This window comes from Nothobranchius furzeri, chromosome 7 (assembly GCF_043380555.1).
Source record: "Nothobranchius furzeri strain GRZ-AD chromosome 7, NfurGRZ-RIMD1, whole genome shotgun sequence".
NCBI lineage: Eukaryota > Metazoa > Chordata > Actinopteri > Cyprinodontiformes > Nothobranchiidae > Nothobranchius > Nothobranchius furzeri.
The window spans coordinates 459,247-486,050 of NC_091747.1; positions in this window are offsets into that span (position 1 = coordinate 459,247).

Here is a 26,804-nt window from a genome sequence, read left to right on the forward strand (position 1 = left end):
GGCGCGTCTTGCTTGGGCCTCTCTCCAGAAGGCCCTCAATCAGACCCAGTGTTGACACGTGGCAAGACGCTCCTCGGGGCGCGTCTTGCTTGGGCCTCTCTCCTGGAGGCGCTCAGTCAGACCAAGTGGTGACATGTGGCCTGACGCTCCTCGGGGCGTGTGTTGCTTGGGCCTCTCTCCTGGAGGCGCTCAGTCAGACCAAGTGGTGACATGTGGCAAGACACTTCTCGGGGCGCGTCTTGCTTGGGCCTCTCTCCTGGAGGCCCTCTGTCAGACCCAGTGTTGACATGTGGCAAGACACTCCTCGGGGCGCATCTTGCTTGGGCCTCTCTCATGGAGGCCCTCTGTCAGACCCAGTGTTGACATGTGTCAAGACACTCCTCGGGCCGCGTCTTGCTTTGGCCTCTCTCCTGGAGGCGCTCAGTCAGACCGAGTGCTGACATGTGGCAAGACGCTCCTTCTTCCGCGTGTTGCTTGGGCTTCTCTCCTGGAGGCCCTCAGTCAGACCCATTGTTGACATGTGGCAAGACGCTCCTCGGGGCGCGTCTTGCTTGGGCTTCTCTCCTGGCGGCGCTCAGAAAGACCAAGTGTTGACATGTGACAAGACGCTCCTCGGGGCACGTCTTGCTTGGGCCTCTCTCCTGGAGGGCGCTCAGTCAGAACAAGAGGTGACATGTGGCAAGACACTCCTCGGGGCGCGTCTTGCTTGGGCCTCTCTCCTGGAGGCCCTCTGTCAGACCCAGTGTTGACATGTGGCAAGACGCTCGTCGGGGCGCGTCTTGCTTGGGCCTCTCTCCTGAAGGCGCTCAGTCAGACTGAGTAGTGACATGTGGCCTGACGCTCCTCGGGGCGCGTCTTGCTTGGGCCTCTCTCCTGGAGGCGCTCAGTCAGACCCAGTGGTGACATGTGGCAAGACACTCCTCGGGGCATGTCTTGCTTGGGCCTCTCTCCTGGAGGCCCTCTGTCAGACCCAGTGTTGACATGTGTCAAGACGCTCCTCGGGGCGCGTCTTGCTTGGGCTTCTCTCCTGGAGGCCCTCAGTCAGACCCATTGTTGACATGTGGCAAGACACTCCTCGGGGCGCGTCTTGCTTGGGCCTCTCTCATGGAGGCCCTCTGTCAGACCCAGTGTTGACATGTGTCAAGACGCTCCTCGGGGCGCGTCTTGCTTTGGCCTCTCTCCTGGAGGCGCTCAGTCAGACCGAGTGCTGACATGTGGCAAGAAGCTCCTCGGGGCGCGTCTTGCTTGGGCTTCTCTCCTGGAGGCCCTCAGTCAGACCCTGTGTTGACATGTGGCAAGACGCTCCTCGGGGCGCATCTTGCTTGGGCCTCTCTCCTAGAGGCGCTCAGTCAGACCCAGTGGTGACACGTGGAAAGACGCTCCTCGGGGCGCGTCTTGATTGGGCCTCTCTCCTGGAGGCGCTCAGTCAGACCCAGTGTTGACACGTGGCAAGACGCTCCTCGGGGCGCGTCTTGCTTGGGCCTCTCTCCTGGAGGCCCTCAGTCAGACCCAGTGTTGACATGTGACAAGACGCTCCTCGTGGCGCGTCTTGCTTGGACCTCTCTCCTGGAGGCGCTCAGTCAGAACCAGAGGTGACATGTGGCAAGACGCTCCTCGGGGCGCGTCTTGCTTGGCCTCTCTCCTGGAGGCCCTCTGTCTGACCCAGTGTTGACAAGTGGCAAGACGCTCCTCCGGGCGCATCTTGCTTGGGCCTCTCTCCTGGAGGCCCTCAGTCAGACCCATTGTTGACATGTGGCAAGACGCTCCTCGGGGCGCGTCTTGCTGGGGCCTCTCTCCTGGAGGCGCTCAGTCAGACCCAGTGCTGACATGTGGCAAGACGCTCCTCGGGGCGCGTCTTTCTTGGGCCTCTCTCCTGGAGGCGCTCAGTCAGACCCAGTGTTGACATGTGGTAAGACACTCCTCGGGGAGCGTCTTGCTTGGCCCTCTCTCCTGGAGGCGCTCAGTCGGACCCAGTGTTGACATGTGGCAAGACGCTCCTCGGGGCGCATCTTGCTTGGGCCTCTCTCCTGGAGGCGCTCAGTCAGACCCAGTGGTGACACGTGGAAAGACGCTCCTCGGGGCGCGTCTTGCTTTGGCCTCTCTCCTGGAGGCGCTCAGTCAGACCGAGTGCTGACATGTGGCAAGAAGCTCCTCGGGGCGCGTCTTGCTTGGGCTTCTCTCCTGGAGGCGCTCAGTCAGACCCAGTGTTGACATTTGGCAAGACACTCCTCGGGGCGCGTCTTGCTTGGGCCTCTCTCATGGAGGCCCTCTGTCAGACCCAGTGTTGACATGTGTCAAGACGCTCCTCGAGGGGCGTCTTGCTTTGGCCTCTCTCCTGGAGGCGCTCAGTCAGACCGAGTGCTGACATGTGGCAAGAAGCTCCTCGGGGCGCGTCTTGCTTGGGCTTCTCTCCTGGAGGCCCTCAGTAAGAACCATTGTTCACACGTGGCAAGACGCTCCTCGGGGCGCGTCTTGCTTGGGCCTCTCTCCAGAAGACCCTCAATCAGACCCAGTGTTGACACGTGGCAAGACGCTCCTCGGGGCGCGTCTTGCTTTGGCCTCTCTCCTGAAGGCGCTCAGTCAGACCGAGTGCTGACATGTGGCAAGAAGCTCCTCGGGGCGCGTCTTGCTTGGGCTTCTCTCCTGGAGGCCCTCAGTAAGACCCATTGTTGACATGTGGCAAGACGCTCCTCGGGGCGCGTCTTGCTTGGGCCTCTCTCCTGGAGGCGCTCAGTCAGACTGAGTAGTGACATGTGGCCTGACGCTCCTCGGGGCGCGTGTTGCTTGGGCCTCTCCTGGAGGCGCTCAGTCAGACCAAGTGGTGACATGTGGCAAGATGCTCCTCGGGGCGCGTCTTGCTTGGGCCTCTCTCCAGAAGGCCCTCAATCAGACCCAGTGTTGACACGTGGCAAGACGCTCCTCGGGGCGCGTCTTGCTTGGGCCTCTCTCCTGGAGGCGCTCAGTCAGAATGAGTAGTGACATGTGGCCTGACGCTCCTCGGGGCGCGCGTTGCTTGGGCCTCTCTCCTGGAGGCGCTCAGTCAGACCAAGTGGTGACATGTGGCCTGACGCTCCTCGGGGCGCGTGTTGCATGGGCCTCTCTCCTGGAGGAGCTCAGTCAGACCAAGTGGTGACATGTGGCAAGACACTTCTCGGGGCGCGTCTTGCTTGGGCCTCTCTCCTGGAGGCCCTCTGTCAGACCCAGTGTTGACATGTGGCAAGACACTCCTCGGGGCGCGTCTTGCTTTGGCCTCTCTCCTGGAGGCGCTCAGTCAGACCGAGTGCTGACATGTGGCAAGACGCTCCTCGGGCCGCGTGTTGCTTGGGCTTCTCTCCTGGAGGCCCTCAGTCAGACCCATTGTTGACATGTGACAAGACGCTCCTCGGGGCACGTCTTGCTTGGGCCTCTCTCCTGGAGGCGCTCAGTCAGAACCAGAGGTGACATGTGGCAAGACGCTCCTCGGGGCGCGTCTTGCTTGGGCCTCTCTCCTGGAGGCGCTCAGTCAGACTGAGTAGTGACATTTGGCCTGACGCTCCTCGGGGCGCGTGTTGCTTGGGCCTCTCTCCTGGAGGCGCTCAGTCAGACCAAGTGGTGACATGTGGCAAGACACTTCTCGGGGCGCGTCTTGCTTGGGCCTCTCTCCTGGAGGCCCTCTGTCAGACCCAGTGTTGACATGTGGCAAGACACTCCTCGGGGCGCGTCTTGCTTGGGCCTCTCTCATGGAGGCCCTCTGTCAGACCCAGTGTTGACATGTGTCAAGACACTCCTCGGGGCGCGTCTTGCTTTGGCCTCTCTCCTGGAGGCGCTCAGTCAGACCGAGTGCTGACATGTGGCAAGACGCTCCTTCTTCCGCGTGTTGCTTGGGCTTCTCTCCTGGAGGCCCTCAGTCAGACCCATTGTTGACATGTGGCAAGACGCTCCTCGGGGCGCGTCTTGCTTGGGCTTCTCTCCTGGCGGCGCTCAGAAAGACCAAGTGTTGACATGTGACAAGACGCTCCTCGGGGCACGTCTTGCTTGGGCCTCTCTCCTGGAGGGCGCTCAGTCAGAACAAGAGGTGACATGTGGCAAGACACTCCTCGGGGCGCGTCTTGCTTGGGCCTCTCTCCTGGAGGCCCTCTGTCAGACCCAGTGTTGACATGTGGCAAGACGCTCGTCGGGGCGCGTCTTGCTTGGGCCTCTCTCCTGGAGGCGCTCAGTCAGACTGAGTAGTGACATGTGGCCTGACGCTCCGCGGGGCGCGTCTTGCTTGGGCCTCTCTCCTGGAGGCGCTCAGTCAGACCCAGTGGTGACATGTGGCAAGACACTCCTCGGGGCGCGTCTTGCTTGGGCCTCTCTCCTGGAGGCCCTCTGTCAGACCCAGTGTTGACATGTGTCAAGACGCTCCTCGGGGCGCGTCTTGCTTGGGCTTCTCTCCTGGAGGCCCTCAGTCAGACCCATTGTTGACATGTGGCAAGACACTCCTCGGGGCGCATCTTGCTTGGGCTTCTCTCCTGGAGGCGCTCAGACAGACCCAGTGTTGACATGTGACAAGACGCTCCTCGGGGCGCGTTTTGCTTGGACCTCTCTCCTGGAGGCGCTCAGTCAGAACCAGAGGTGACATGTGGCAAGACGCTCCTCGGGGCGCGTCTTGCTTGGCCTCTCTCCTGGAGGCCCTCTGTCTGACCCAGTGTTGACATGTGGCAAGACGCTCCTCCGGGCGCATCTTGCTTGGGCCTCTCTCCTGGAGGCCCTCAGTCAGACCCATTGTTGACATGTGGCAAGACATTCCTCGGGGCGCGTCTTGCTTGGGCCTCTCTCCTGGAGGCGCTCAGTCAGACCGAGTGCTGACATAAGGCAAGACGCTCCTTGGGGCGCGTCTTGCTGGGGCCTCTCTCCTGGAGGCGCTCAGTCAGACCCAGTGCTGACATGTGGCAAGACGCTCCTCGGAATGCGTCTTTCTTGGGCCTCTCTCCTGGAGGCGCTCAGTCAGACCCAGTGTTGACATGTGGCAAGAAGCTCCTCGGGGCGCGTCTTGCTTGGGCTTCTCTCCTGGAGGCGCTCAGTCAGACCCAGTGTTGACATTTGGCAAGACACTCCTCGGGGCGCGTCTTGCTTGGGCCTCTCTCATGGAGGCCCTCTGTCAGACCCAGTGTTGACATGTGTCAAGACGCTCCTCGGGGGGCGTCTTGCTTTGGCCTCTCTCCTGGAGGTGCTCAGTCAGACCGAGTGCTGACATGTGGCAAGAAGCTCCTCGGGGCGCGTCTTGCTTGGGCTTCTCTCCTGGAGGCCCTCAGTAAGAACCATTGTTCACACGTGGCAAGACGCTCCTCGGGGCGCGTCTTGCTTGGGCCTCTCTCCAGAAGACCCTCAATCAGACCCAGTGTTGACACGTGGCAAGACGCTCCTCGGGGCGCGTCTTGCTTGGGCCTCTCTCCTGGAGGCGCTCAGTCACACTGAGTAGTGACATGTGGCTTGACGCTCCTCGGGGCGCGTGTTGCTTGGGCCTCTCTCCTGGAGGCGCTCAGTCAGACCAAGTGGTGACATGTGGCAAGACACTCCTCAGGGCGCGTCTTGCTTGGGCCTCTCTCCTGGAGGCCCTCTGTCAGACCCAGTGTTGACATGTGGCAAGACACTCCTCGGGGCGCGTCTTGCTTGGGCCTCTCTCATGGAGGCCCTCTGTCAGACCCAGTGTTGACATGTGTCAAGACGCTCCTCGGGGCGTGTCTTGCTTTGGCCTCTCTCCTGGAGGCGCTCAGTCAGACCGAGTGCTGACATGTGGCAAGAAGCTCCTCGGGGCGCGTCTTGCTTGGGCTTCTCTCCTGGAGGCCCTCAGTAAGACCCATTGTTGACATGTGGCAAGACGCTCCTCGGGGCGCGTCTTGCTTGGGCCTCTCTCCTGGAGGCGCTCAGTCAGACTGAGTAGTGACATGTGGCCTGACGCTCCTCGGGGCGCGTGTTGCTTGGGCCTCTCTCCTGGAGGCGCTCAGTCAGACCAAGTGGTGACATGTGGCAAGACGCTCCTCGGGGCGCGTCTTGCTTGGGCCTCTCTCCAGAAGGCCCTCAATCAGACCCAGTGTTGACACGTGGCAAGACGCTCCTCGGGGCACGTCTTGCTTGGGCCTCTCTCCTGGAGGCGCTCAGTCAGAATGAGTAGTGACATGTGGCCTGACGCTCCTCGGGGCGCGCGTTGCTTGGGCCTCTCTCCTGGAGGCGCTCAGTCAGACCAAGTGGTGACATGTGGCCTGACGCTCCTCGGGGCGCGTGTTGCTTGGGCCTCTCTCCTGGAGGCGCTCAGTCAGACCAAGTGGTGACATGTGGCAAGACACTTCTCGGGGCGCGTCTTGCTTGGGCCTCTCTCCTGGAGGCCCTCTGTCAGACCCAGTGTTGACATGTGGCAAGACACTCCTCGGGGCGCGTCTTGCTTTGGCCTCTCTCCTGGAGGCGCTCAGTCAGACCGAGTGCTGACATGTGGCAAGACGCTCCTCGGGCCGCGTGTTGCTTGGGCTTCTCTCCTGGAGGCCCTCAGTCAGACCCATTGTTGACATGTGACAAGACGCTCCTCGGGGCACGTCTTGCTTGGGCCTCTCTCCTGGAGGCGCTCAGTCAGAACCAGAGGTGACATGTGGCAAGACACTCCTCGGGGCGCGTCTTGCTCTGGCCTCTCTCCTAGAGGCCCTCTGTCAGACCCAGTGTTGACATGTGGCAAGACGCTCCTCGGGGCGCGTCTTGCTTGGGCCTCTCTCCTGGAGGCGCTCAGTCAGACTGAGTAGTGACATGTTGCCTGACGCTCCTCGGGGCGCGTCTTGCTTGGGCCTCTCTCCTGGAGCCCTCTGTCAGACCCAGTGTTGACATGTGGCAAGACGCTCCTCCGGGCGCATCTTGCTTGGGCCTCTCTCCTGGAGGCCCTCAGTCAGACCCATTGTTGACATGTGGCAAGACGCTCCTCGGGGCGCGTCTTGCTGGGGCCTCTCTCCTGGAGGCGCTCAGTCAGACCCAGTGCTGACATGTGGCAAGACGCTCCTCGGGGTGCGTCTTTCTTGGGCCTCTCTTCTGGAGGCGCTCAGTCAGACCCAGTGTTGACATGTGGTAAGACGCTCCTCGGGGCGCGTCTTGCTTGGCCCTCTCTCCTGGAGGCGCTCAGTCAGACCCTGTGTTGACATGTGGCAAGACGCTCCTCGGGGCGCATCTTGCTTGGGCCTCTCTCCTAGAGGCGCTCAGTCAGACCCAGTGGTGACACGTGGAAAGACGCTCCTCGGGGCGCGTCTTGATTGGGCCTCTCTCCTGGAGGCGCTCAGTCAGACCCAGTGTTGACACGTGGCAAGACGCTCCTCGGGGCGCGTCTTGCTTGGGCCTCTCTCCTGGAGGCGCTCAGTCAGACCCAGTGTTGGCATGTGGCAAGACACTCCTCGGGGCGCGTCTTGGTTGGGCCTCTCTCCTGGAGGCGCTCATTCAGACCCAGTGGTGACATGTGGCAAGACGCTCCTCGGGGCGCGTATTGCTTGGGCCTCTCTCCTGAATGCCCTCTGTCAGACCGAGTGTTGACATGTGGCAAGACTCTCCTCGGGGCGCGTCTTGCTTCGGCTTCTCTCATGGAGGCCCTCAGTCCGACCCAGTGTTGACATGTGTCAAGACGCTCCTCGGGGCGTGTCTTGCTTGGGCCTCTCTCCTGGAGGCGCTCAGTCAGACCCAGTGTTGACATGTGGCAAGACGCTCCTCTGGGCGCGTCTTGCTTGGGCTTCTCTCCTGGAGGCCCTCAGTCAGACCCATTGTTGACATGTGGCAAGACGCTCCTCGGGGCACGTCTTGCTTGGGCCTCTCTCCTGGAGGCGCTCAGTCAGACCGAGTAGTGACATGTGGCAAGACGCTCCTCGGGGCGCGTCTTGCTTGGACCTCCCTCCTGGAGGCGCTCAGTCAGACCGAGTAGTTACATTTGGTAAGACGCTCCTCGGGGCGCGTCTTGCTTGGACCTCTCTCCTGGACGCGCTCAGTTAGACCGAGTAGTGACACGTGGCAAGACGCTCCTCGGGGCGCATCTTGCTTGGGCCTCTCTCCTGGAGGCGCTAAGTCAGACCCAGTGTTGACACGTGGCAAGACGCTCCTCGGGGCGCGTTTTGCTTGGGCCTCTCTCCTGGAGGCGCTCAGTCAGACACAGTGTTGACATGTGGCAAGACACTCCTCGGGGCGCGTCTTGCTTGGGCTTCTCTCATGGAGGCCCTCAGTAAGACCCATTGTTGACATGTGGCAAGACGCTCCTCGGGGCGAGTATTGCTTGGGCCTCTCTCCTGGATGCCCTCTGTCAGACCCAGTGTTGACATGTGGCAAGACTCTCCTCGGGGCACGTCTTGCTTGGGCTTCTCTCATGGAGGCCCTCAGTCAGACCCAGTGTTGACATGTGTCAAGATGCTCCTCGGGGCGTGTCTTGCTTGGGCCTCTCTCCTGGAGGCGGTCAGTCAGACCCAGTGTTGACATTGGCAAGATGCTCCTCGGGGCGCTTCTTGCTTGGGCTTCTCTCCTGGAGGCCCTCAGTCAGACCCATTGTTGACATGTGGCAAGACGCTCCTCGGGGCACGTCTTGCTTGGGCCTCTCTCCTGGAGGCGCTCAGTCAGACCGAGTAGTGACATGTTGCAAGACGCTCCTCGGGGCGCGTCTTGCTGGGGCTTCTCTCATGGAGGCACTCAGTCAGACCCAGTGTTGACATGTGGCAAGACGCTCCTCGGGGCGCGTGTTGCTTGGACCTCTCTCCTGGAGGCGCTCAGTCAGACCGAGCAGTGACATGTGGCAAGACGCTCCTCGGGGCGCGTCTTGCTTGGGCCTCTCTCCTGGAGGTGCTCAATTAGACCCAGTGTTGACATGTGGCAAGACGCTCCTCGGGGCGCGTCTTGCTTGCGCCTCTCTCCTGGAGGCGCTCAGTCAGACCCAGAGGTGACATGTGGCAAGACGCTCCTCGGGCCTCTCTCCTGGAGGCGCTCAGTCAGACCCAGTGTTGACATGTGGCAAGACGCTCCTCGGGGCGCGTCTTGCTTGGGCCTCTCTCCTGGAGGTGCTCAGTCAGACCCAGTGTTGACATGTGGCAAGACGCTCCTCGGGGCGCGTCTTGCTGGGGCTTCTCTCATGGAGGCACTCAGTCAGACCCAGTGTTGACATGTGGCAAGATGCTCCTCGGGGCACATGTTGCTTGGGCCTCTCTCCTGGAGGCGCTCAGTCAGACCCAGAGGAGACATGTGTCAAGACGCTCCTCGGGGCGCGTCTTGCTTGGGCCTCTCTCCTGGAGGCGCTCAGTCAGACCGAGTGCTGACATGTGGCAAGACGCTCCTCCGGGCGCGTCTTGCTTGGGCCTCTCTCCTGGAGGCGCTCAGTCAGACCCAGTGTTCACATGTGGCAAGACGCTCCTCGGGGCGCGTCTTGCTTGGGCCTCTCTCCTGGAGGCGCTCAGTCAGACCCAGTGTTGACATGTGGCAAGACGCTCCTCGGGGCGCGTCTTGCTTGGGCCTCTCTCCTGGAGGCGCTCAGTCAGACCGAGTGCTGACAAGTGGCAAGACGCTCCTCGGGGCGCATCTTGCTTGGGCTTCTCTCCTGGAGGCCCTCAGTCAGACTCAGTGTTGACATGTGGCAAGACGCTCCTCGGGGCGCGTCTTATTTGGGCCTCTCTCCTGGGGGCCCTCAGTCAGACCCAGTGTTGACATGTGGCAAGACGCTCCTCGGGGCGCGTCTTGCTTGGGCTTCTCTCCTGGAGGCCCTCAGTCAGACCCATTGTTGACATGTGGCAAGACGCTCCTCGGGGCACGTCTTGCTTGGGCCTCTCTCCTGGAGGCGCTCAGTCAGACCGAGTAGTGACATGTGGCAAGACGCTCCTCGGGGCACGTCTTGCTTGCACCTCCCTCCTGGAGGCGCTCAGTCAGACCGAGTAGTGACATGTGGCAAGACGCTCCTCGGGGCGTCTCTTTCTTGGACCTCTCTCCTGGAGGCGCTCAGTTAGACCGAGTAGTGACATGTGGCAAGATGCTCCTCGGGGCAGGTCTTGCTTGGGCCTCTCTCCTGGAGGCGCTCAGTCAGACCGAGTGCTGACATAAGGCAAGATGCTCCTCGCGGCGCGTCTTGCTGGGGCCTCTCTCCTGGAGGTGCTCAATCAGACCCAGTGGTGACACGTGGCAAGACGCTCCTCGGGGCGCGTCTTGCTTGGGCCTCTCTCCTGGAGGAGCTCAGTCAGACCCAGTTGTGACACGTGGCAAGACGCTCCTCGGGGCGCATCTTGCTTGGGCCTCTCTCCTGGAGGCGCTAAGTCTGACCCAGTGTTGACATGTGTCAAGACGCTCCTCGGGGCGCATCTTGCTTTGGCCTCTCTCCTGGAGGCGCTCAGTCAGACCGAGTGCTGACATGTGGCAAGAAGCTCCTCGGGGCGCGTCTTCCTTGGGCTTCTCTCCTGGAGGCCCTCAGTCAGACCCATTGTTGACATGTGTCAAGACGCTCCTCGGGGCGCGTATTGCTTGGGCCTCTCTCCTGGATGCCCTCTGTCAGACCCAGTGTTGACATGTGGCAAGACTCTCCTCGGGGCGCGTCTTGCTTAGGCTTCTCACATGGAGGCCCTCAGTCAGACCCAGTGTTAACATGTGTCAAGATGCTCCTCGGGGCGTGTCTTGCTTGGGCCTCTCTCCTGGAGGCGCTCAGTCAGACCCAGTGTTGACATGTGGCAAGACACTTCTCGGGGCGCGTCTTGCTTGGGCCTCTCTCCTGGAGGCCCTCTGTCAGACCCAGTGTTGACATGTGGCAAGACACTCCTCGGGGCGCGTCTTGCTTTGGCCTCTCTCCTGGAGGCGCTCAGTCAGACCGAGTGCTGACATGTGGCAAGACGCTCCTCGGGCCGCGTGTTGCTTGGGCTTCTCTCCTGGAGGCCCTCAGTCAGACCCATTGTTGACATGTGACAAGACGCTCCTCGGGGCACGTCTTGCTTGGGCCTCTCTCCTGGAGGCGCTCAGTCAGAACCAGAGGTGACATGTGGCAAGACACTCCTCGGGGCGCGTCTTGCTCTGGCCTCTCTCCTAGAGGCCCTCTGTCAGACCCAGTGTTGACATGTGGCAAGACGCTCCTCGGGGCGCGTCTTGCTTGGGCCTCTCTCCTGGAGGCGCTCAGTCAGACTGAGTAGTGACATGTTGCCTGACGCTCCTCGGGGCGCGTCTTGCTTGGGCCTCTCTCCTGGAGCCCTCTGTCAGACCCAGTGTTGACATGTGGCAAGACGCTCCTCCGGGCGCATCTTGCTTGGGCCTCTCTCCTGGAGGCCCTCAGTCAGACCCATTGTTGACATGTGGCAAGACGCTCCTCGGGGCGCGTCTTGCTGGGGCCTCTCTCCTGGAGGCGCTCAGTAAGACCCAGTGCTGACATGTGGCAAGACGCTCCTCGGGGTGCGTCTTTCTTGGGCCTCTCTTCTGGAGGCGCTCAGTCAGACCCAGTGTTGACATGTGGTAAGACGCTCCTCGGGGCGCGTCTTGCTTGGCCCTCTCTCCTGGAGGCGCTCAGTCAGACCCTGTGTTGACATGTGGCAAGACGCTCCTCGGGGCGCATCTTGCTTGGGCCTCTCTCCTAGAGGCGCTCAGTCAGACCCAGTGGTGACACGTGGAAAGACGCTCCTCGGGGCGCGTCTTGATTGGGCCTCTCTCCTGGAGGCGCTCAGTCAGACCCAGTGTTGACACGTGGCAAGACGCTCCTCGGGGCGCGTCTTGCTTGGGCCTCTCTCCTGGAGGCGCTCAGTCAGACCCAGTGTTGGCATGTGGCAAGACACTCCTCGGGGCGCGTCTTGGTTGGGCCTCTCTCCTGGAGGCGCTCATTCAGACCCAGTGGTGACATGTGGCAAGACGCTCCTAGGGGCGCGTATTGCTTGGGCCTCTCTCCTGAATGCCCTCTGTCAGACCGAGTGTTGACATGTGGCAAGACTCTCCTCGGGGCGCGTCTTGCTTCGGCTTCTCTCATGGAGGCCCTCAGTCCGACCCAGTGTTGACATGTGTCAAGACGCTCCTCGGGGCGTGTCTTGCTTGGGCCTCTCTCCTGGAGGCGCTCAGTCAGACCCAGTGTTGACATGTGGCAAGACGCTCCTCTGGGCGCGTCTTGCTTGGGCTTCTCTCCTGGAGGCCCTCAGTCAGACCCATTGTTGACATGTGGCAAGACGCTCCTCGGGGCACGTCTTGCTTGGGCCTCTCTCCTGGAGGCGCTCAGTCAGACCGAGTAGTGACATGTGGCAAGACGCTCCTCGGGGCGCGTCTTGCTTGGACCTCCCTCCTGGAGGCGCTCAGTCAGACCGAGTAGTTACATTTGGTAAGACGCTCCTCGGGGCGCGTCTTGCTTGGACCTCTCTCCTGGACGCGCTCAGTTAGACCGAGTAGTGACACGTGGCAAGACGCTCCTCGGGGCGCATCTTGCTTGGGCCTCTCTCCTGGAGGCGCTAAGTCAGACCCAGTGTTGACACGTGGCAAGACGCTCCTCGGGGCGCGTTTTGCTTGGGCCTCTCTCCTGGAGGCGCTCAGTCAGACACAGTGTTGACATGTGGCAAGACACTCCTCGGGGCGCGTCTTGCTTGGGCTTCTCTCATGGAGGCCCTCAGTAAGACCCATTGTTGACATGTGGCAAGACGCTCCTCGGGGCGAGTATTGCTTGGGCCTCTCTCCTGGATGCCCTCTGTCAGACCCAGTGTTGACATGTGGCAAGACTCTCCTCGGGGCACGTCTTGCTTGGGCTTCTCTCATGGAGGCCCTCAGTCAGACCCAGTGTTGACATGTGTCAAGGTTCTCCTCGGGGCGTGTCTTGCTTGGGCCTCTCTCCTGGAGGCGGTCAGTCAGACCCAGTGTTGACATTGGCAAGATGCTCCTCGGGGCGCTTCTTGCTTGGGCTTCTCTCCTGGAGGCCCTCAGTCAGACCCATTGTTGACATGTGGCAAGACGCTCCTCGGGGCACGTCTTGCTTGGGCCTCTCTCCTGGAGGCGCTCAGTCAGACCGAGTAGTGACATGTTGCAAGACGCTCCTCGGGGCGCGTCTTGCTGGGGCTTCTCTCATGGAGGCACTCAGTCAGACCCAGTGTTGACATGTGGCAAGACGCTCCTCGGGGCGCGTGTTGCTTGGACCTCTCTCCTGGAGGCGCTCAGTCAGACCGAGCAGTGACATGTGGCAAGACGCTCCTCGGGGCGCGTCTTGCTTGGGCCTCTCTCCTGGAGGTGCTCAATTAGACCCAGTGTTGACATGTGGCAAGACGCTCCTCGGGGCGCGTCTTGCTTGCGCCTCTCTCCTGGAGGCGCTCAGTCAGACCCAGAGGTGACATGTGGCAAGACGCTCCTCGGGCCTCTCTCCTGGAGGCGCTCAGTCAGACCCAGTGTTGACATGTGGCAAGACGCTCCTCGGGGCGCGTCTTGCTTGGGCCTCTCTCCTGGAGGTGCTCAGTCAGACCCAGTGTTGACATGTGGCAAGACGCTCCTCGGGGCGCGTCTTGCTGGGGCTTCTCTCATGGAGGCACTCAGTCAGACCCAGTGTTGACATGTGGCAAGATGCTCCTCGGGGCACATGTTGCTTGGGCCTCTCTCCTGGAGGCGCTCAGTCAGACCCAGAGGAGACATGTGTCAAGACGCTCCTCGGGGCGCGTCTTGCTTGGGCCTCTCTCCTGGAGGCGCTCAGTCAGACCGAGTGCTGACATGTGGCAAGACGCTCCTCCGGGCGCGTCTTGCTTGGGCCTCTCTCCTGGAGGCGCTCAGTCAGACCCAGTGTTCACATGTGGCAAGACGCTCCTCGGGGCGCGTCTTGCTTGGGCCTCTCTCCTGGAGGCGCTCAGTCAGACCCAGTGTTGACATGTGGCAAGACGCTCCTCGGGGCGCGTCTTGCTTGGGCCTCTCTCCTGGAGGCGCTCAGTCAGACCGAGTGCTGACAAGTGGCAAGACGCTCCTCGGGGCGCATCTTGCTTGGGCTTCTCTCCTGGAGGCCCTCAGTCAGACTCAGTGTTGACATGTGGCAAGACGCTCCTCGGGGCGCGTCTTATTTGGGCCTCTCTCCTGGGGGCCCTCAGTCAGACCCAGTGTTGACATGTGGCAAGACGCTCCTCGGGGCGCGTCTTGCTTGGGCTTCTCTCCTGGAGGCCCTCAGTCAGACCCATTGTTGACATGTGGCAAGACGCTCCTCGGGGCACGTCTTGCTTGGGCCTCTCTCCTGGAGGCGCTCAGTCAGACCGAGTAGTGACATGTGGCAAGACGCTCCTCGGGGCACGTCTTGCTTGCACCTCCCTCCTGGAGGCGCTCAGTCAGACCCATTGTTGACATGTGGCAAGACGCTCCTCGGGGCGTGTCTTTCTTGGACCTCTCTCCTGGAGGCGCTCAGTTAGACCGAGTAGTGACATGTGGCAAGATGCTCCTCGGGGCAGGTCTTGCTTGGGCCTCTCTCCTGGAGGCGCTCAGTCAGACCGAGTGCTGACATAAGGCAAGATGCTCCTCGCGGCGCGTCTTGCTGGGGCCTCTCTCCTGGAGGTGCTCAATCAGACCCAGTGGTGACACGTGGCAAGACGCTCCTCGGGGCGCGTCTTGCTTGGGCCTCTCTCCTGGAGGAGCTCAGTCAGACCCAGTGGTGACACGTGGCAAGACGCTCCTCGGGGCGCATCTTGCTTGGGCCTCTCTCCTGGAGGCGCTAAGTCAGACCCAGTGTTGACATGTGTCAAGACGCTCCTCGGGGCGCATCTTGCTTTGGCCTCTCTCCTGGAGGCGCTCAGTCAGACCGAGTGCTGACATGTGGCAAGAAGCTCCTCGGGGCGCGTCTTCCTTGGGCTTCTCTCCTGGAGGCCCTCAGTCAGACCCATTGTTGACATGTGTCAAGACGCTCCTCGGGGCGCGTATTGCTTGGGCCTCTCTCCTGGATGCCCTCTGTCAGACCCAGTGTTGACATGTGGCAAGACTCTCCTCGGGGCGCGTCTTGCTTAGGCTTCTCACATGGAGGCCCTCAGTCAGACCCAGTGTTAACATGTGTCAAGATGCTCCTCGGGGCGTGTCTTGCTTGGGCCTCTCTCCTGGAGGCGCTCAGTCAGACCCAGTGTTGACATGTGGCAAGACGCTCCTCGGGGTGCTTCTTGCTTGGGCTTCTCTCCTGGAGGCCCTCAGTCAGACCCATTGTTGACATGTGGCAAGACGCTCCTCGGGGCACGTCTTGCTTGGGCCTCTCTCCTGAAGGCGCTCAGTCAGACCGAGTAGTGACATGTGACAAGACGCTCCTCGGGGCGCGTCTTGCTGGGTCTTCTCTCATGGAGGCACTCAGTCAGACCCAGTGTTGACATGTGGCAAGACGCTCCTCGGGGAGCGTGTTGCTTGGACCTCTCTCCTGGAGGCGCTCAGTCAGACCCAGTGTTGACATGTGTCAAGACGCTCCTCGGGCGTTTCTTGCTTGGGACTCGCTCCTGGAGGCGCTCAGTCAGACCCAGTGTTGACCTGTGACAAGACGCTCCTCGCGGCACGTCTTGCTTGGGCCTCTCTCCTGGAGGCGCTCAGTCAGACCCAGAGGTGACATGTGTCAAGACGCTCCTCGGGCCTCTCTCCTGGAGGAGCTCAGTCAGACCCATTGTTGACATGTGGCAAGACGCTCCTCGGGGCGCGTCTTGCTTGGGCCTCTCTCCTGGAGGTGCTCAGTCAGACCCAGTGTTGACATGTGGCAAGAGGCTCCTCGGGGTGCGTCTTGCTGGTTCTTCTCTCATGGAGGCACTCAGTCAGACCCAGTGTTGACATGTGGAAAGACGCTCCTCGGGGAACGTCTTGCTTGGGCCTCTCTCCTGGAGGTGCTCAGTCAGACCCAGAGGAGAAATGTGTCAAGACGCTCCTCGGGGCGCGTCTTGCTTGGGCCTCTCCCCTGGAGGCGCTCAGTCAGACCGAGTGCTGACATGTGGCAAGACTCTCCTCGGGGCGCGTCTTGCTTGGGCCTCTCTCCTGGAGGCCCTCAGTCAGACCCATTGTTGACATGTGGCAAGACGCTCCTCCGGGCGCGTCTTATTTGGGCCTCTCTCCTGGAGGCCCTCAGTCAGACCCAGTGTTGACATGTGGCAAGACGTTCCTCGGGGCTCGTCTTGCTTGGGCTTCTCTCCAGGAGGCCCTCAGTCAGACCCATTGTTGACATGTGGCAAGACGCTCCTCGGGGCAAGTCTTGCTTGGGCCTCTCTCCTGGAGGCGCTCAGTCAGACCGAGTAGTGACATGTGGCAAGACGCTCCTCGGGGCGCGTCTTGCTTGGGCCTCTCTCCTGGAGGCGCTCAGTCAGACCCAGTGTTCACATGTGGCAAGACGCTCCTCGGGGCGCGTCTTGCTTGGGCCTCTCTCCTGGAGGCGCTCAGTCAGACCCAGTGTTGACATGTGGCAAGACGCTCCTCGGGGTGCGTCTTGCTTGGGCCTCTCTCCTGGAGGCACTCAGTCAGACCGAGTGCTGACATGTGGCAAGACGCTCCTCGGGGCGCATCTTGCTTGGGCTTCTCTCCTGGAGGCCCTCAGTCAGACCCAGTGTTGACATGTGGCAAGACGCTCCTCGGGGCGCGTCTTATTTGGGCCTCTCTCCTGGGGGCCCTCAGTCAGACCCAGTGTTGACATGTGGCAAGACGTTCCTCTGGGCTCGTCTTGCTTGGGCTTCTCTCCTGGAGGCCCTCAGTCAGACCCATTGTTGACATGTGGCAAGACGCTCCTCGGGGCACGTCTTGCTTGGGCCTCTCTCCTGGAGGCGCTCAGTCAGACCGAGTAGTGACATGTGGCAAGACGCTCCTCGGGGCGTGTCTTGCTTGGACCTCTCTCCTGGAGGCGCTCTGTTAGACCGAGTAGTGACATGTGGCAAGATGCTCCTCGGGGCAGGTCTTGCTTGGGCCTCTCTCCTGGAGGCGCTCAGTCAGACCCAGTGTTGACATGTGGCAAGACGCTCCTCGGGGTGCGTCTTGCTTGGGCCTCTCTCCTGGAGGCACTCAGTCAGACCGAGTGCTGACATGTGGCAAGACGCTCCTCGGGGCGCATCTTGCTTGGGCTTCTCTCCTGGAGGCCCTCAGTCAGACCCAGTGTTGACATGTGGCAAGACGCTCCTCGGGGCGCGTCTTATTTGGGCCTCTCTCCTGGGGGCCCTCAGTCAGACCCAGTGTTGACATGTGGCAAGACGTTCCTCTGGGCTCGTCTTGCTTGGGCTTCTCTCCTGGAGGCCCTCAGTCAGACCCATTGTTGACATGTGGCAAGACGCTCCTCGGGGCACGTCTTGCTTGGGCCTCTCTCCTGGAGGCGCTCAGTCAGACCGAGTAGTGACATGTGGCAAGACGCTCCTCGGGGCGTGTCTTGCTTGGACCTCTCTCCTGGAGGCGCTCTGTTAGACCGAGTAGTGACATGTGGCAAGATGCTCCTCGGGGCAGGTCTTGCTTGGGCCTCTCTCCTGGAGGCGCTCAGTCAGACCGAGTGCTGACATAAGGCAAGATGCTCCTCGCGGCGCGTCTTGCTGGGGCCTCTCTCCTGGAGGTGCTCAATCAGACCCAGTGGTGACACGTGGCAAGACGCTCCTCAGGGCGCGTCTTGCTTGGGCCTCTCTCCTGGAGGAGCTCAGTCAGACCCAGTGGTGACACGTGGCAAGACGCTCCTCGGGGCGCATCTTGCTTGGGCCTCTCTCCTGGAGGCGCTCCGTCAGACCCAGTGTTGACATGTGTCAAGATGCTCCTCGGGGCGCATCTTGCTTTGGCCTCTCTCCTGGAGGCGCTCAGTCAGACCGAGTGCTGACATGTGGCAAGAAGCTCCTCGGGGCGCGTCTTGCTGGGGCTTCTCTCATGGAGGCACTCAGTCAGACCCAGTGTTGACATGTGGCAAGACGCTCCTCGGGGCGCGTATTGCTTGGGCCTCTCTCCAGGATGCCCTCTGTCAGACCCAGTGTTGACATGTGGCAAGACTCTCCTCGGGGCGCGTCTTGCTTGGGCTTCTCACATGGAGGCCCTCAGTCAGACCCAGTGTTAACATGTGTCAAGACGCTCCTCGGGGCGTGTCTTGCTTGAGCCTCTCTCCTGGAGGCGCTCAGTCAGACCCAGTGTTGACATGTGGCAAGACGCTCCTCGGGGCGCTTCTTGCTTGGGCTTCTCTCCTGGAGGCCCTCAGTCAGACCCATTGTTGACATGTGGCAAGACGCTCCTCGGGGCACGACTTGCTTGGGCCTCTCTCCTGAAGGCGCTCAGTCAGACCGAGTAGTGACATGTGACAAGACGCTCCTCGGGGCGCGTCTTGCTGGGGCTTCTCTCATGGAGGCACTCAGTCAGACCCAGTGTTGACATGTGGCAAGACGCCCCTCGGGGAGCGTGTTGCTTGGACCTCTCTCCTGGAGGCGCTCAGTCAGACCCAGTGTTGACATGTGTCAAGACGCTCCTCGGGCGTTTCTTGCTTGGGCCTCGCTCCTGGAGGCGCTCAGTCAGACCCAGTGTTGACATGTGACAAGACGCTCCTCGGGGCACGTCTTGCTTGGGCCTCTCTCCTGGAGGCGCTCAGTCAGACCCAGAGGTGACATGTGTCAAGACGCTCCTCGGGCCTCTCTCCTGGAGGCGCTCAGTCAGACCCATTGTTGACATGTGGCAAGATGCTCCTCGGGGCACGTCTTGCTTGGGCCTCTCTCCTGGAGGTGCTCAGTCAGACCCAGTGTTGACATGTGGCAAGACGCTCCTCGGGGTGCGTCTTGCTGGTTCTTCTCTCATGGAGGCACTCAGTCAGACCCAGTGTTGACATGTGGAAAGACACTCCTCGGGGAACGTCTTGCTTGGGCCTCTCTCCTGGAGGCGCTCAGTCAGACCCAGAGGAGAAATGTGTCAAGACGCTCCTCGGGGCGCGTCTTGCTTGGGCCTCTCCCCTGGAGGCGCTCAGTCAGACCGAGTGCTGACATGTGGCAAGACTCTCCTCGGGGTGCGTCTTGCTTGGGCCTCTCTCCTGGAGGCGCTCAGTCAGACCCAGTTGCGACATGTGGCAAGACGCTCCTCGGGGCGCGTCTTGCTTGGGCTTCTCTCCTGGAGGCCCTCAGTCAGACCCATTGTTGACATGTGGCAAGACGCTCCTCGGGGCGCGTCTTATTTGGGCCTCTCTCCTGGAGGCCCTCAGTCAGACCCAGTGTTGACATGTGGCAAGACGCTCCTCGGGGCGGGTCTTGCTTGGGCCTCTCTCCTGGAGGCGCTCAGTCAGACCGAGTAGTGACATGTGGCAAGACGCTCCTCGGGGCGCGTCTTGCTGGGACCTCTCTCCTGGTGGCGCTCAGTTAGACCGAGTAGTGACATGTGGCAAGACGCTCTTCGGGGCGCGTCTTGCTTTGGCTTCTCTCCTGGAGGCCCTCAGTCAGCCCCATTGTTGACATGTGGCAAGACGCTCCTCGGGGCGCGTATTGCTTGGGCCTCTTTCCTGGATGCCCTCTGTCAGACCCAGTGTTGACATGTGGCAAGACTCTCCTCGGGGCGCGTCTTGCTTGGGCTTCTCTCATGGAGGCCCTCAGTCAGACCCAGTGTTGACATGTGTCAAGACGCTCCTCGGGGCGTGTCTTGCTTGGGCCTCTCTCCTGGAGGCGCTCAGTCAGACCCAGTGTTGACATGTGGCAAGACGCTCCTCGGGGCGCTTCTTGCTTGGGCTTCTCTCCTGGAGGCCCTCAGTCAGACCCATTGTTGACATGTGGCAAGACGCTCCTCGGGACACGTCTTGCTTGGGCCTCTCTCCTGGAGGCGCTCAGTCAGACCGAGTAGTGACATGTGGCAAGACGCTCCTCGGGGCGCGTCTTGCTGGGGCTTCTCTCATGGAGGCACTCAGTCAGACCCAGTGTTGACATGTGGCAAGACGCTCCTCGGGGCGCGTGTTGCTTGGACCTCTCTCCTGGAGGCGCTCAGTCAGACCGAGTAGTGACATGTGGCAAGACGCTCCTCGGGGCGCGTCTTGCTTGGGCCTCTCTCCTGGAGGCGCTCAATTAGACCCAGTGTTGACATGTGGCAAGACGCTCCTCGGGGCGCGTCTTGCTTGGGCTTCTCTCCTGGAGTCCCTCAGTCAGACCCATTGTTGACATTGGGCAAGACGCTCCTCGGGGCGCTTCTTGCTTGGGCCTCTCTCCTGGAGGCGCTCAGTCAGACCGAGTGCTGACATGTGGCAAGACGTGCCTCGGGGCGCGTCTTGCTGGGGCCTCTCTCCTGGAGGCGCTCAGTCAGACCCAGTGTTGACATGTGTCAAGACGCTCCTCGGGCGTTTCTTGCTTGCGCCTCTCTCCTGGAGGCGCTCAGTCAGACCCAGAGGTGACATGTGGCAAGACGCTCCTCGGGCCTCTCTCCTGGAGGCGCTCAGTCAGACCCAGTGTTGACATGTGGCAAGACGCTCCTCGGGGCGCGTCTTGCTGGGGCTTCTCTCATGGAGGCACTCAGTCAGACCCAGTGTTGACATGTGGCAAGATGCTCCTCGGGGCACGTCTTGCTTGGGCCTCTCTCCTGGAGGCGCTCAGTCAGACCCAGAGGAGACATGTGTCAAGACGCTCCTCGGGGCGCGTCTTGCTTGGGCCTCTCACCTGGAGGCGCTCAGTCAGACCGAGTGCTGACATGTGGCAAGACGCTCCTCGGGGCGCATCTTGCTTGGGCTTCTCTCCTGGAGGCCCTCAGTCAGACCCAGTGTTGACATGTGGCAAGACGCTCCTCGGGGCGCGTCTTATTCTGGCCTCTCTCCTGGGGGCCCTCAGTCAGACCCAGTGTTGACATCTGGCAAGACGCTCCTCGGGGCGCGTCTTGCTTGGGCTTCTCTCCTGGAGGCCCTCAGTCAGACCCATTGTTGACATGTGGCAAGACGCTCCTCGGGGCACGTCTTGCTTGGGCCTCTCTCCTGGAGGCGCTCAGTCAGACCGAGTAGTGACATGTGGCAAGACGCTCCTCGGGGCGCGTCTTGCTTGGACCTCCCTCCTGGAGGCACTCAGTCAGACCGAGTAGTGACATGTGGCAAGACGCTCCTCGGGGCGGGTCTTGCTTGGGCCTCTCTCCTGGAGGCGCTCAGTCAGAGCGAGTGCTGACATAAGGCAAGATGCTCCTCGCGGCGCGTCTTGCTGGGGCCTCTCTCCTGGAGGTGCTCAATCAGACCCAGTGGTGACACGTGGCAAGACGCTCCTCGGGGCGCGTCTTGCTTGGGCCTCTCTCCTGGAGGAGCTCAGTCAGACCCAGTGGTGACACGTGGCAAGACGCTCCTCGAGGCGCATCTTGCTTGGGCCTCTCTCCTGGAGGCGCTAAGTCAGACCCAATGTTGACACGCTGCAAGACGCTCCTCGGGGCGCGTCTTGCTTGGGCCTCTCTCCTGGAGGCGCTCAGTCAGACCCAGTGTTGACATGTGGCAAGACACTCCTCGGGGCGCGTCTTGCTTGGGCCTCTCTAATGGAGGCCCTCTGTCAGACCCAGTGTTGACATGTGTCAAGACGCTCCTCGGGGCGCATCTTGCTTTGGCCTCTCTCCTGGAGGCGCTCAGTCAGACCGAGTGCTGACATGTGGCAAGAAGCTCCTCGGGGCGCGTCTTCCTTGGGCTTCTCTCCTGGAGGCCCTCAGTCAGACCCATTTTTGACATGTGGCAAGACGCTCCTCGGGGCGCGTATTGCTTGGTCCTCTCTCCTGGATGCCCTCTGTCAGACCCAGTGTTGACATGTGGCAAGACTCTCCTCGGGGCGCGTCTTGCTTGGGCTTCTCTCATGGAGGCCCTCAGTCAGACCCAGTGTTGACATGTGTCAAGACGCTCCTCGGGGCATGTCTTGCTTGGGCCTCTCTCCTGGAGGCGCTCAGTCAGACCCAGTGTTGACATGTGGCAAGACGCTCCTCGGGACACGTCTTGCTTGGGCCTCTCTCCTGGAGGCGCTCAGTCAGACCGAGTAGTGACATGTGGCAAGACGCTCCTCGGGGCACGTCTTGCTGGGGCTTCACTCCTGGAGGCGCTCAGTCAGACCAAGTAGTGACATGCGGCAAGACGCTCCTCGGGGCGCGTCTTGCTTGGGCCTCTCTCCTGGAGGTGCTCAATTAGACCCAGTGTTGACATGTGGCAAGACGCTCCTCGGGGCGAGTCTTGCTTGGGCTTCTCTCCTGGAGGCCCTCAGTCAGACACATTGTTGACATGTGGCAAGACGCTCCTCGGGGCGCTTCTTGCTTGGGCCTCTCTCCTGGAGGCGCTCAGTCAGACCGAGTGCTGACATGTGGCAAGACGCTCCTCGGGGCGCGTCTTGCTGGGGCCTCTCTCCTGGAGGCGCTCAGTCAGACCCAGTGTTGACATGTGTCAAGACGCTCCTCGGGCGTTTCTTGCTTGCGCCTCTCTCCTGGAGGCGCTCAGTCAGACCCAGAGGTGACATGTGGCAAGACGCTCCTCGGGCCTCTCTCCTGGAGGCGCTCAGTCAGACCCAGTGTTGACATGTGGCAAGACGCTCCTCGGGGCGCGTCTTTCTGGGGCTTCTCTCATGGAGGCACTCAGTCAGACCCAGTGTTGACATGTGGCAAGATGCTCCTCGGGGCACGTCTTGCTTGGGCCTCTCTCCTGGAGGCGCTCAGTCAGACCCAGAGGAGACATGTGTCAAGACGCTCCTCGGGGCGCGTATTGCTTGGGCCTCTCTCCTGGAGGTGCTCAGTCAGACCGAGTGCTGACATGTGGCAAGACGCTCTTCGGGGCGCATCTTGCTTGGGCTTCTCTCCTGGAGGCCCTCAGTCAGACCCAGTGTTGACATGTGGCAAGACGCTCCTCGGGGCGAGTCTTATTTGGGCCTCTCTCCTGGGGGCCCTCAGTCAGACCCAGTGTTAACATCTGGCAAGACGCTCCTCGGGGCGCGTCTTGCTTGGGCTTCTCTCCTGGAGGCCCTCAGTCAGACCCATTGTTGACATGTGGCAAGACGCTCCTCGGGGCACGTCTTGCTTGGGCCTCTCTCCTGGAGGCGCTCAGTCAGACCGAGTAGTGACATGTGGCAAGACGCTCCTCGGGGCGTGTCTTGCTTGGACCTCCCTCCTGGAGGCGCTCAGTCAGACCGAGTAGTGACATGTGGCAAGACGCTCCTCGGGGCGGGTCTTGCTTGGGCCTCTGTCCTGGAGGCGCTCATTCAGACCGAGTGCTGACATAAGGCAAGATGCTCCTCGCGGCGCGTCTTGCTGGGGCCTCTCTCCTGGAGGTGCTCAATCAGACCCAGTGGTGACACGTGGCAAGATGCTCCTCGCGGCGCGTCTTGCTTGGGCCTCTCTCCTGGAGGCGCTCAGTCAGACCCAGAGGAGAATTGTGTCAAGACGCTCCTCGGGGCGCGTCTTGCTTGGGCCTCTCTCCTGGAGGTGCTCAGTCAGACCGAGTGCTGACATGTGGCAAGACGCTCCTCGGGGCGCATCTTGCTTGGGCTTCTCTCCTGGAGGCCCTCAGTCAGACCCAGTGTTGACATGTGGCAAGACGCTCCTCGGGGCGCGTCTTATTTGGGCCTCTCTCCTGGGGGCCCTCAGTCAGACCCAGTGTTGACATGTGGCAAGACGCTCCTCCGGGCTCATCTTGCTTGGGCCTCTCTCCTGGAGGCCCTCAGTAAGACCCATTGTTGACATGTGGCAAGACGCTCCTCGGGGCGCGTCTTGCTTTGGCCTCTCTCCTGGAGGCGCTCAGTCAGACTGAGTAGTGACATGTGGCCTGACGCTCCTCGGGGCGCGTCTTGCTTGGGCCTCTCTCCTGGAGGCCCTCAGTCAGACCCATTGTTGACATGTGGCAAGACGCTCCTCGGGGCACGTCTTGCTTGGGCTTCTCTCCTGGAGGCCCTCAGTCAGACCCATTGTTGACATGTGGCAAGACGCTCCTCGGGGCACGTCTTGCTTGGGCTTCTCTCCTGGAGGCCCTCAGTCAGACCCATTGTTGACATGTGGCAAGACGCTCCTCGGGGCACGTCTTGCTTGGGCCTCTCTCCTGGAGGCGCTCAGTCAGACCGAGTAGTGACATGTGGCAAGACGCTCCTCGGGGCGCGTCTTGCTTGGACCTCTCTCCTGGAGGCGCTCAGTTAGACCGAGTAGTGACATGTCGCAAGACGCTCCTCAGGGCGCGTCTTGCTTGGGCCTCTCTCTTGGAGGCGCTCAGTCAGACCGAGTGCTGACATAAGGCAAGACGCTCCTCGGGGCGCATCTTGCTGGGGCCTCTCTCCTGGAGGCGCTCAATCAGACCCAGTGGTGACACGTGGCAAGACGCTCCTCGGGGCGCGTCTTGCTTGGGCCTCTCTCCTGGAGGCGCTCAGTCAGACCCAGTGGTGACACGTGGCAAGACGCTCCTCGGGGCGCATCTTGCTTGGGCCTCTCTCCTGGAGGCGCTCAGTCAGACCCAATGTTGACACGCCCCGAGGAGCGTCTTGCTTGGGCCTCTCTCCTGGAGGCGCTCAGTCAGACCCAGTGTTGACATGTGGCAAGACACTCCTCGGGGCGCGTCTTGCTTGGGCCTCTCTCATGGAGGCCCTCTGTCGGACCCAGTGTTGACATGTGTCAAGACGCTCCTCGGGGCGCGTCTTGCTTTGGCCTCTCTCCTGGAGGCGCTAAGTCAGACCCAGTGGTGACATGTGGCAAGACACTCCTCGGGGCGCGTCTTGCTTGGGCCTCTCTCCTGGAGGCCCTCTGTCAGACCCAGTGTTGGCATGTGGCAAGACGCTCCTCAGGGCGTGTCTTGGTTGGGCCTCTCTCCTGGAGGCGCTCAGTCAGACCCAGTGGTGACATGTGGCAAGACGCTCCTCGGGGCGCGTATTGCTTGGGCCTCTCTCCTGGATGCCCTCTGTCAGACCGAGGGTTGACATGTGGCAAGACTCTCCTCGGGGCGCGTCTTGCTTGGGCTTCTCTCATGGAGGCCCTCAGTCAGAACCAGTGTTGACATGTGTCAAGACGCTCCTCGGGGCGTGTCTTGCTTGGGCCTCTCTCCTGGAGGCGCTTAGTCAGACCCAGTGTTGACATGTGGCAAGACGCTCCTCGGGGCACGTCTTGCTTGGGCCTCTCTCCTGGAGGCGCTCAGTCAGACCCAGAGGAGAATTGTGTCAAGACGCTCCTCGGGGCGCGTCTTGCTTGGGCCTCTGTCCTGGAGGCGCTCATTCAGACCGAGTGCTGACATAAGGCAAGATGCTCCTCGCGGCGCGTCTTGCTGGGGCCTCTCTCCTGGAGGTGCTCAATCAGACCCAGTGGTGACACGTGGCAAGATGCTCCTCGCGGCGCGTCTTGCTTGGGCCTCTCTCCTGGAGGCGCTCAGTCAGACCCAGAGGAGAATTGTGTCAAGACGCTCCTCGGGGCGCGTCTTGCTTGGGCCTCTCTCCTGGAGGTGCTCAGTCAGACCGAGTGCTGACATGTGGCAAGACGCTCCTCGGGGCGCATCTTGCTTGGGCTTCTCTCCTGGAGGCCCTCAGTCAGACCCAGTGTTGACATGTGGCAAGACGCTCCTCGGGGCGCGTCTTATTTGGGCCTCTCTCCTGGGGGCCCTCAGTCAGACCCAGTGTTGACATGTGGCAAGACGCTCCTCCGGGCTCATCTTGCTTGGGCCTCTCTCCTGGAGGCCCTCAGTAAGACCCATTGTTGACATGTGGCAAGACGCTCCTCGGGGCGCGTCTTGCTTTGGCCTCTCTCCTGGAGGCGCTCAGTCAGACTGAGTAGTGACATGTGGCCTGACGCTCCTCGGGGCGCGTCTTGCTTGGGCCTCTCTCCTGGAGGCCCTCAGTCAGACCCATTGTTGACATGTGGCAAGACGCTCCTCGGGGCACGTCTTGCTTGGGCTTCTCTCCTGGAGGCCCTCAGTCAGACCCATTGTTGACATGTGGCAAGACGCTCCTCGGGGCACGTCTTGCTTGGGCTTCTCTCCTGGAGGCCCTCAGTCAGACCCATTGTTGACATGTGGCAAGACGCTCCTCGGGGCACGTCTTGCTTGGGCCTCTCTCCTGGAGGCGCTCAGTCAGACCGAGTAGTGACATGTGGCAAGACGCTCCTCGGGGCGCGTCTTGCTTGGACCTCTCTCCTGGAGGCGCTCAGTTAGACCGAGTAGTGACATGTCGCAAGACGCTCCTCAGGGCGCGTCTTGCTTGGGCCTCTCTCTTGGAGGCGCTCAGTCAGACCGAGTGCTGACATAAGGCAAGACGCTCCTCGGGGCGCATCTTGCTGGGGCCTCTCTCCTGGAGGCGCTCAATCAGACCCAGTGGTGACACGTGGCAAGACGCTCCTCGGGGCGCGTCTTGCTTGGGCCTCTCTCCTGGAGGCGCTCAGTCAGACCCAGTGGTGACACGTGGCAAGACGCTCCTCGGGGCGCATCTTGCTTGGGCCTCTCTCCTGGAGGCGCTCAGTCAGACCCAATGTTGACACGCCCCGAGGAGCGTCTTGCTTGGGCCTCTCTCCTGGAGGCGCTCAGTCAGACCCAGTGTTGACATGTGGCAAGACACTCCTCGGGGCGCGTCTTGCTTGGGCCTCTCTCATGGAGGCCCTCTGTCGGACCCAGTGTTGACATGTGTCAAGACGCTCCTCGGGGCGCGTCTTGCTTTGGCCTCTCTCCTGGAGGCGCTAAGTCAGACCCAGTGGTGACATGTGGCAAGACACTCCTCGGGGCGCGTCTTGCTTGGGCCTCTCTCCTGGAGGCCCTCTGTCAGACCCAGTGTTGGCATGTGGCAAGACGCTCCTCAGGGCGTGTCTTGGTTGGGCCTCTCTCCTGGAGGCGCTCAGTCAGACCCAGTGGTGACATGTGGCAAGACGCTCCTCGGGGCGCGTATTGCTTGGGCCTCTCTCCTGGATGCCCTCTGTCAGACCGAGGGTTGACATGTGGCAAGACTCTCCTCGGGGCGCGTCTTGCTTGGGCTTCTCTCATGGAGGCCCTCAGTCAGAACCAGTGTTGACATGTG